This window comes from Odocoileus virginianus, chromosome 30, assembly GCF_023699985.2.
Source record: "Odocoileus virginianus isolate 20LAN1187 ecotype Illinois chromosome 30, Ovbor_1.2, whole genome shotgun sequence".
In the NCBI taxonomy this organism is placed as follows: Eukaryota; Metazoa; Chordata; class Mammalia; order Artiodactyla; family Cervidae; genus Odocoileus; species Odocoileus virginianus.
In genome coordinates, this window is record NC_069703.1 from 33358620 (window position 1) to 33368413 (window position 9794).

The window sequence follows — 9794 nt, forward strand, 5'->3', positions numbered from 1 at the left end:
TTAAGTTGTTCCCAATTATGTTTGGCTATTTCAAGCAACACTGAAATAGATATTCTTTTATGTGTAAAAAATGATTTATGGGACTTCCCTGGTGGCACAGTGGATAAGAATCCTACCAATGCAGGGGACACAGGTTCAACCCCTGGTCCAGGAAGATTCCACATGCCGCACAGCAGCTAAGCCAAGCACCACCACGACTGAGTCCATGCTCTTAGCCTGCAAGCTGCAACTCCTGAAGCAAGTGCGCCTAGAGCCTGTGCTCCTCAACAAGAGAAACCGCTGCAAAGAGAAGTCCATGCACTGCAACGCAGAGTAGCCTCCACTCGCCGCAACTAGAGAAAGCCCTCACATAGCAACGAAGACCCAGTGCAGCCAAAAATAAATCAGTAAAATTATTTAAAAAGTGATTTATGCAAAGATGAATGTTTTCCAGGAGCTTACATGGATCCCAGTAGTGTTTGACCGTCATTTAAATGGCACATTCTCCTGAACCCCAAATTGAGGCAAACAACCATGAAACAGACCATTAGAGGCTGGGACTTTCTGGAATGCAAGGGCAGTGATTGTCACCTTTTCTTCAGCACTGTTCCCTCAGTGCCAAGCCCCATGCTAAATGCCCTACCTACCCAGATGATTAAAAAAAACCTCTACGAGGGAGCTACTGGTATAACCCCAGCTGAGGAAACCAAGGCGCAGAGAGGTCAGGTGTCATAGTTAATGGTTAAGTGGATTGGTTTGAATTCAAACCAACTCTGCGTCTGTCTGACTGCACTGCCCCTATGTAGCCCAACAGACCGGGGGCCCCAGATGCGGCAGGAAAAAGGCCAGAAGGACCGATCCCAACCACGGGCTCAGGGAGCCCTTCCCAGGGAAGGAGCCAGTCCCAACTGGCCTAGAAAATGGGGAGCACAGCAGTGGAAGAGTGGACAGCAGGTAGGAAAAGCAGTACTTGAGGCCCAAGCACTGAGACTGGCAGATTTAGCTCCGCCTTCTTCCCCCACCTCTCCTGCCGCACAGCTTCCTGCCTTTCACTCATTCTTCTCATCCTTTTCCAGTCTGTCTTCTGTCCAACTTTCTTTTTCCAATTCTTCTTTCCAACTCTTCTCTTTTTACCTTTTATTCTTCTCTATTTACCTTTTATTCTTCTCTTTATTTTTAAAACCTTTTCCCTCTTGGGTCATCTCTCTCTCATTCTCCTAATCATCCATCCATCCATCCATCCACTTAGCCATTCATCTGACATGAACTGGGTACCAATGCTATGTCTGGGCCTTGCAGCCTGAGTGATGCTGGCCCTAGAACTGCTGATGAGCGTATTTGTCTCCCTCAGCTAAACTTCCATGAGGAAACTCTGAGACCCGTCCTCTCCCTCAAACAACCAGAGACAAACACAGTTTTACACAAACCAGGCAACCAACTAGGAAAAAAAGAAACCTGGAGAGACAGTCATGGCTCTCGTGCACCCCCTGCTGGTAACTTTAAAGATTACCTCCCGGGCTGGAGAGTTCCTTCAAGACTCGGGGTGGAGCTGGTTGGTCTCCCCGACTTCACTCCACCTGCCCTGCAGCTTCTGCCAGTGATTCCACTTTAGGGGCTCCTCAGGGTGGGGTTCTTGCCAAACTTGTTTAGTTCCATAGCCATTGAAAGGCCCAAGCCAAAGACCAGAGGATGAAGCAGTGAGAGAGGTTGCTACGGATTGAATGTTTGTGTCTTCCTAAATCCTTATGCTGAAGTCTAACCCCCAGTGTGATGATAGAGAAGGCGGGGTCTTCGAGAGGTAATAGGTCAAGAGAGAATAGGGTGCTCATGAAAGGTATCGGTGCCCTTGTAAGAAGAGACATGAGAGCTGGCTTTCTTGCTCTCTGCCCTCCATCATGAGAGGAGACTGTTGTTCCATCGCTAAGTTGTGTCTGATCTTTGTGAGCAGATGGCCATCAGCAAACCAGGACACAGGATCTGCTGGCACCTCGATCTTGGACTTCCCAGCCTCCAGAGCTGTCAGATATAAATGTCTGTTGTTTAAGCCACTGAGTCTATGGCATATGTCACAGCAGCCCAAGCCGACTAAGACAAGTGCTTGTTTTAACTGGGAGGAGGGTGCGCACTCCCCAGTGTGTATGCGAATCAAGCACGTGTGTACTCTGCTGTGTGTGTGCTCAGGGGTGCGGACATCGGGGAGCCAAGGTGCCCGTTCCAAGCACGTGCTTGCACACCATGCCCCGGGCACGATGGAGATGTGCGTGTGAGCGACCGTACCCTGTGCACACACACACCATGGTCCTCAGGGGATGGGTGTGGGAAAACACGCTCGCAGCCTCCTCACAAGTAGGTGGAACAACCCCGAGGCCTCGGCCCCCAGAGTTCCCGGTGGCTTGGACCCCAGCTGTCCGCTACCCCATACCATGTTAACTTCCTTACCTTCTCTGCTCCACTACACGGGCTTCTTGGGATCACCTCCAGAATAAACCGCCTGCATTCAAATCCTTGTCTTGCTCCTGCGACAGTGAAGGAGGCAGCCCAAGAGGAGACAGCACCTCGCAGAGGCTGGCAGAGCACAAAGACGGCAAGAGCCAGGGTCCCCAGGGGCCTCACAGTGCCTCTGAGTTAAGCGGCTGGCAACTGGCCTGCCTCTCCACCCCCACCCCTGCCTCCTGGTTAGGTGCTGCTGCTGCTGCTAAGTCGCTTCAGTCGTGTCCGACTCTGTGCGACCCCATAGACGGCAGCCCACCAGGCTCCCCCGTCCCTGGGATTCTCCAGGCAAGAACACTGGAGTGAGTTGCCATTTCCTTCTCCAATGTATGAAAGTGAAAAATGAAAGTGAAGTTGCTCAGTCGTGTCCAACTCTTTGTGACCCCATGGACTGCAGCCTACCAGGCTCCTCCGTCCGTGGGATTCTCCAGGCAAGAGTACTGGAGTGGGGTGCCATTGTCTTCTCCACCTGGTTAGGTGAGAAAACCATAATCATTTCAGCTTTTAACAGTGTCGTCTGTTCCTGGTGGCCGAAAGCCTTCCAGGAAGATGCGCTGTTCCATGTAGAGGGCAGGTTGGCAGCCAGTTGAGGACGAGCCGTGGTGGGTCCAGCACAGCGGAGTGTCTGTGTGGGTGCCTGTGTGTATACACACGAGGGGCACAGAGTGAGCGCCTGCTGTGTGCAGGCCTCGTGGGGTGGCTGTGTGCCTGGGATGCAGAGTTGGGTCAGCCTGGCACGTCTGTGTCCGTCCCTGTGGTTCCCTTGTCAGTTTCAGGCCTTGTCTTTCTTGAGAGTTCACCTTTTTCCTCTGCCCACCTGCTTCTCTCTGCCCTCACCCTGGCTACCCGGACAACCTCTATGGAACCCCAGCTATCTCCCCGATGGTATTCTTGCTCCTCTTTACTCAGCAGTCAGAGACAGAGTCTAAAAACATGTTGGATCGTGTTGTTCCCTTGGGAGTTTTTTTGGGTGCTCCACATGGCTCGCAGAATCTTAATTCCCCCGACCAGGGATCGAACCCAGGCCCCAGCAGTGAGAGTGCCAAGTGCTGACCACTGGACGCAGAGGACTCCCATGTTGTTCTATTATAGACCCTTCAAAGGGCCCCGTGGTTTGGGGGCACCTGCCTGGCAGGGGGCTCCAGTTCTATCTCTCCCTTCCCTTCCCATCCCCTCCCACAAAGGCTCCAGACTCAGGTTGATTCCTCCCCGTATCACGGTTGGGCCAGGGACTGGGGGACTGACTCCTGCAGGCTTGACTTCCCAGACACCCGTGACAGCTGGTTTCCAGCCGGGTTCAGCCAGTGGGAGGCGCTGGCGGAGATGGGAGATGGGAGGCAGAAGAGAGGAACCAGGGTCTTTCTCCACGGCACATGCTCCACGGCTCCCACTGGTCAGGCATGGGCCGGGCCCCACTTCTGCTGAGCAAGTCCAGCTCAGCTCACTCCTCCGTCCCCCACCCTGGAAGGTAGTCGTGACCACACTCTAAGCCCTGTTGTCTCCTTAGCATTCCCCTCACCTGCAGAACCAGTTCCCTTCGCGTCAAATACTTGAGATTCCCGTTTTCCGGTTTGACCCGGACTGAACTGACACGGGCAGGGGCAGCCATCTGACTTTCCAGCCAGAGGAGGAAACGAGCGCCTGTGTAGGGCGGAGCCCTGGGAACAGCAGAGCATGGACCCCAAACCTGGGTGGACCTCCCCCGCGCTCCCCCTCGCAGACTTGAAGTCAAGTCCTGAGAGATGGTAGAGTTCCTGTTTACCTTAGGCAGGGTTTCCTGCGGCCGCCATCGGAAACCATTCATGGTACTTGGTGCCAGGAACCTGCAGCTGCCCCCCATGTCTCTTCTCCCTTTCTGCCCCGGTAAGAGGCAATTTCCCTGTGCCAGGACCTTTCCCAGTCTCCCAGGCAGCTGGTGGGGGACCACAGGCTGGCTTCTGAGCATAGTCAGAGGAGACGGACACAAATTCCAGGTTGGGTGCTTAAAGATAATGTGTCAGCTTGCCCCTTCCTTTTTCTCCATCTGGAATGTGGTGTGGTGTGGTATAGAGACCATTGCAGGCTGTGTTAGTTTCCTGGGGCCACAAACTGGGTCATTTAAACACCAGAAATATATTCTGTCAAGGGTCTAGAGGCTAGAAGTCTAAAATCAAGGGGTCAGGGAGGTAAGTTCCTTCTGAGGGTTGTTCCAGGCCCTTCTCCTTGGCTTGTAGGGGGCTGTCTTCCTTCTGCGCGTGTGTCTCTCTGTGTCTAAATTTCAGCTTTTTATAAAGATCCAAGTCATATTAGATTAGGGCCCACCCAAATGACCTCATCTTAACTAATTACATCTGCAGTGACCCTATGCCCATATAAGGTTACTTTCTGAGTTACCAGGGAATTCGGAGCGGGAAAAACACAACAGAACCCATGCCTTGAGGATGAGGGCACATTCCTAGCGATGGAGGAACTGAGAAATAGAAAGAGCAGATGACTTCCCAGAGCAACAGCGCAACGCCAGCCTGGACTCTGAAGCTGCATGTTCACATGCTGAGCTGCAGGGTCGTATCCGATTCTTTGCGACAGCGTGGTCTGTAGCCCACCAGGCCCCTCTGTCCCTGGTGTTTCCCAGGTAAGAATATTGGAATGTGTTGCCATTTCCTCCTCCACGGGGTCCTCTTGACCCAGGGATCGAACCCATGTCTTCTGCTTTGGCAGGCAGGTTCTTTACCACGGAGCCACCTGGGAAGCCCAGACTTTGAGGTTAGAGGAAAATACGTGTCTCTCTTATTCATGCACCATGATTTGGGTTCTCTGTTATAGCCAACAAAAGTGTATCACAGGTCAGGGTCCGGGAAGGGAACAGGTGTCAAGCCCAGGAGGTCACTGAGGGATATTTAATGAAAGTGCAGGTGGGGTTGGAGAAACTAGCAAGGAATGGTGGGGGCATTTCAAGGCTTGCAACAGGGGAAACTGACACCACCCCCAGGCCTGAAGGGGCAGAGGGAGAAGGCAGTTAATGGAGCCCTGAGGAAGGAGCTGTGGGGAAAGGAGAAGGTCCCCTGATAGGCACCAAGGCCTTTGATGGAGGGATGCAGGCCCTGGAATAGACACCCCGACCGCTCCATCTTCCGGTCCTCCAGGTTCCTGCTGGCACCTTCCACTGACTGAACCAAACCCAGAGGACCAGGGAACCCATGGATGCTTCCAGCAGGTTGGCCAGCGGGGCAGGATGGAGCCGGGTGAGGAGCAGAGATGGTCCAGAAGTACCACTCACACCCGGTTCTTACTGCCGCACTCCGCCTGCTGGCGGCGGGCTCTGTCTTCACAGGAGCATCCCTGGTGACTGGTCAGGGCATGGAATCTAGTAGGTGTTCGACAAATATTTGTGGATGTGTACGTGCCAGGAGGGCAGTGGAATGAGAGCGGGGAGGGAGGGGGGCTGCCTACCTCCAGCCCCTCGGTCAGCACCATCCCCCAGAGCACTGCAGGCGGCAAGGGATGCCGCTCCCACCCACAGGCTCGGCCCCAGGAAGACAGGCCCCGGCGCGCACCCCTCCCCAGTGCCGCTGTCCAGCAGCCTCCCTGGGTCCCAGCTGAGACAGCGACTTCCTCTGGGCAAGAGCCGTCTGCATGGCGGCCCAGCCCTGGGTCCCCTCGGCGGCTTCCTCGTGCCGTCACAGGGCCGATGGGGCCCCTGCCTGATCTCAGAGGCTGAGCCATCCCACCCGAGAGGGACGGGGCTGGTAGCTGGGCAACGAGGCATCAGAGAGTCTGGGATTTAAGATCACCTGGGTCTGACTCTCGATGAACACTGGCACCTTCCAGACTCCAACAAGAACTACAGGAAAGATCCATGTGAACTTTGTTTAATCTCCCATTTCCCAGTCCCACTGACCCTCTGATTCTTTACTGCGTGTCCACGGGGTTCTGGGTGGGAGCTGAGCCCCCAGCAGAGAACACGGCAGGGGCTTCATTCTTTTGGCTCATTTACCACAGGACGTGGATGAGCACCCTCCGAACAGTGCCCTCCAGAACCACCATTCAAGGGACCACGCTCAGAGGGGCTGGCCTCCAGCGGTGCCCTTCCTGAGAGTCAGGGGAGGAAGAGTTGGCAGGCGTTGATGCGTCTTCAGTTTCATTCATTCATTTGTTGCCTCTTTCAATGTATTGTGCACTTCATTGAGTACATGTGCCAGGCTCCTCCTGGCACTAGGAATTCAAAGATAAACCACCAAGTTTTGCCCTCCTAAAGCTTCCCACCTGGTGGGAAACTAGGAATAATGAAAATGCACCCCCCTGCTAAGAAAAGGCTCCCCAGCTCCGTTGTACCCTCTCCAGACGCACCTCCAAATTCTGTGTTCGCTCTGCGCCTCCCGCTCAGGACGCCGCTTGCTCGGCTTTAGGCTGAGCCCTGCTGTGGATCTGGCCCCTGCAGCCTCCCTGCCAGCTCCCTCTTCCCAGGGGAAAAGCCCCAGCTGCTCCCAGGCTGGAAAACCCCAGAGGATTAATCAGCAGCATCCTGGCAGCATGTCCGCTAGGCCTTGAGGCTAAGGTGACCTGATAGGGTTAGTGATGGGGCGGGCCTGGAGGGTCCCGCTCCCCTGGGACAGAGCAGGGGGCCAGGGTGGCCACACACCCATCTGCAGAGCCAGCAGAGAGGCTAGGACCCGCTCAAGGCCACCCGGATAAAGGCCGGGGTGGCTTATCGTGTGACCCTGCAGGGAGCAGGCAGTGATAAACTCGGCGGGGGGTGGGGGTGGGGATGGGGGTCCCGAGCCAGTCCTCGCTGTTCCCGGGGTCTTCATTTCCCATCTGTCAGAAGAGATGGATTAGATCATTGAGGCTGTGTCTGTTTCAGACCGTCTACAGTGGGATCCGGGAAGCTCTGACCTGCCCCTCTTCCTCCCCGGCCACGTCTTCAGTTTCTCCCCCTTTCTTCCTCTGCTTGGGGTCTGGGAAATGGCTCTGAGCTTCAAAGCTGAGCAAACAAACATATCCAGGCCCACAGGGAACAGGGGTAAGGGAGGGCACGGCTATTTTTATCACGCTTTGAAGGATTTTCACAGCTGTTTCTGTTGTTGTCCACACACTGGCCGCAGGCTCAGCCTGTTGGCGTCGCAGACATCACTCTAGGGGGTGCTCGGAGGGGCTGCACCCTTGAAAGAAACCCTGCCTGTTGACGCCTGGCATTCCATCATGAGGGATCCGTTGAAAGCAGCTAAGCGTCGCCCTCCTCCCATGCTTCCGAAATGTAGCAGCCCCCAAAGGATGGCTTTAAACGATCCATGACACCAGCAGGAAGGAATCTGGCCGTCTCCAGAGTGCTGGCGGTGGAGGAGAGGCAAGTATGGCTCAGTCAAGTCTGCAGAGCCCCGTTGCCTCATTCCGCAAACGTTCATCGAGACCCTGCAAAATGTCGGCCCTGGCCTGGGAGGCCGTTTCCAGCAGCCAAGGATGTGCCGAGTCTTCTCTACAATTAGAATAATATGAATTGAGTTCACAGATTTACTGCCAGACTCTGTGCTTCACAGGCTTCCTTGTTGGCTCAGATGGTAAAGAATCTGCCTGCAGTGCAGGAGACCTGGGTTTGATCCCTGGGTCAGGAAGATCCCTTAGAAGAGGGCAAGGCTATCCACTCCAGTGTTCTTGCCTAGAGAATCCCATGGACCGAGGAGCCTGGCGGGCTACAATCCATGGGGTCACAAAGAGTCAGACACGACTGAGCGACTCACTTCCACTTTCTGTGCTTCACACTTCACTGAAATGGTCTCAGATATTGCTCTGTCTCCAAAATACCTTCTGATCCCACCGAAACCTCTCCATCTCCGTCTCTACCACCCCAGGCCAAGCTCCACCCCCACTTCCCAAACCCCTACTTTGCCCAAGCAACTGAAATAGCTCCAGCTGCTTCCCCTCAATCTCACCCCACAACCCTTCACACAGTACCCAGGAAAGATTTTTCAAAAGTGTAAGTGAGATCCCAGGTCCTTCTCCTACTTAACCACCACTCCTGACCCCATGGCTTTCTCCTTATGCTTAGAATTAAAGACCCAGCTCCTTATCAGCCTGACCTGCAAAGAGACCTCATGGGGCCTGGCCTTCACTCACCTCTTTCTCTCTCTCTCTGAATCTGGATTTCAGGTAACAGAATTAGGTTAATCAAATAGCATTAGTCCACTCATGGGCCACTTTTATTTATTAGACATATAGTTGTTTTAAATAATATATTTGCTGCTTGCAAAACCACATCTAACATAATGACACATATGACTCACAAAAGCATTATGCTAAGTGAAAGATGCCCAGACACATAAGATATATACTATATGCTTTCATTTATACATAAAAGTTCTAGAAACGGCCAGGCTAAAGAGACAGAAAGCAGATCACAGGTTGCCAGGGGGGCCAGGTGTGGAGGTGGGAGGGTAGGGGCAGGGGATAGAAAGTGACTAGGTAGGAGGAAAATTTCTTTTTGTTTGTGTGTGTATTTGTTTTTTTGCCTAGGGCTTCCCTGGTGGCTTAGACCGCTAAGAGGCTGCCTGCAGTGCGGGAGAACCGGGTTCGATCACCGGGTCGGGAAAATCCCCTGGAGAAGGAAATGGCAACTCACTCCAGTATCGTTGCCTGGAAACTTCCATGGAGCGAGGAGTCTGGCGGGCTACAGTCCATGGGGTCATAAACAGTCAGACACAACTGAGTGACTTCACTTTCTTTCTTAGTGGCAGAACACTCCATCTTTGATGTGCCATGCAAGATCTTTCATTGGGTGTGTGGGCTCTCTAGTTGGATAATAAAAATGTTCCATGTCATGATGGTGGTGGTGGTTACCTGCCTGTGTGTGTGTCAGAAATTACATTTTATAATTAAAACTGGTGAATTTTATTGTATGCAAATTAACCTTAAAAAAAAATCTTAAACACAAAACTACCAAAACAATGCTAGAAGCTCTCAAAACATCTGACCTATCCTCTTCGCCTTCACCCCAGACTTGAAATGAGCGTAATCCCGAACCCTGGGTTCATTGGGCCTTTGCTTGCCTTTTTATGCAATTTTATTCAAATATCTATATTTTTTAAAAGGTATATTTTTAAAAGTCAGTAGTTTTTAATTCTCCAAAAAGAGTATTAAACAATATTTCATCATCTGGGGCCTTCTTTTCCTTCTTGCTTTATATCCCTAGGGATTATCTACAGTGTGGCATGTCAAGGTGATTCATTCTTTTTGACTGCTCCTTAATATTCCATTGTATACATAGACTACACACATTCATCCACTTGCCTTCATGGACATTTCTGTTGTTCCTAGGCTTTCGTTATTGAGGAGAGAGGACAGGGACACCAGGA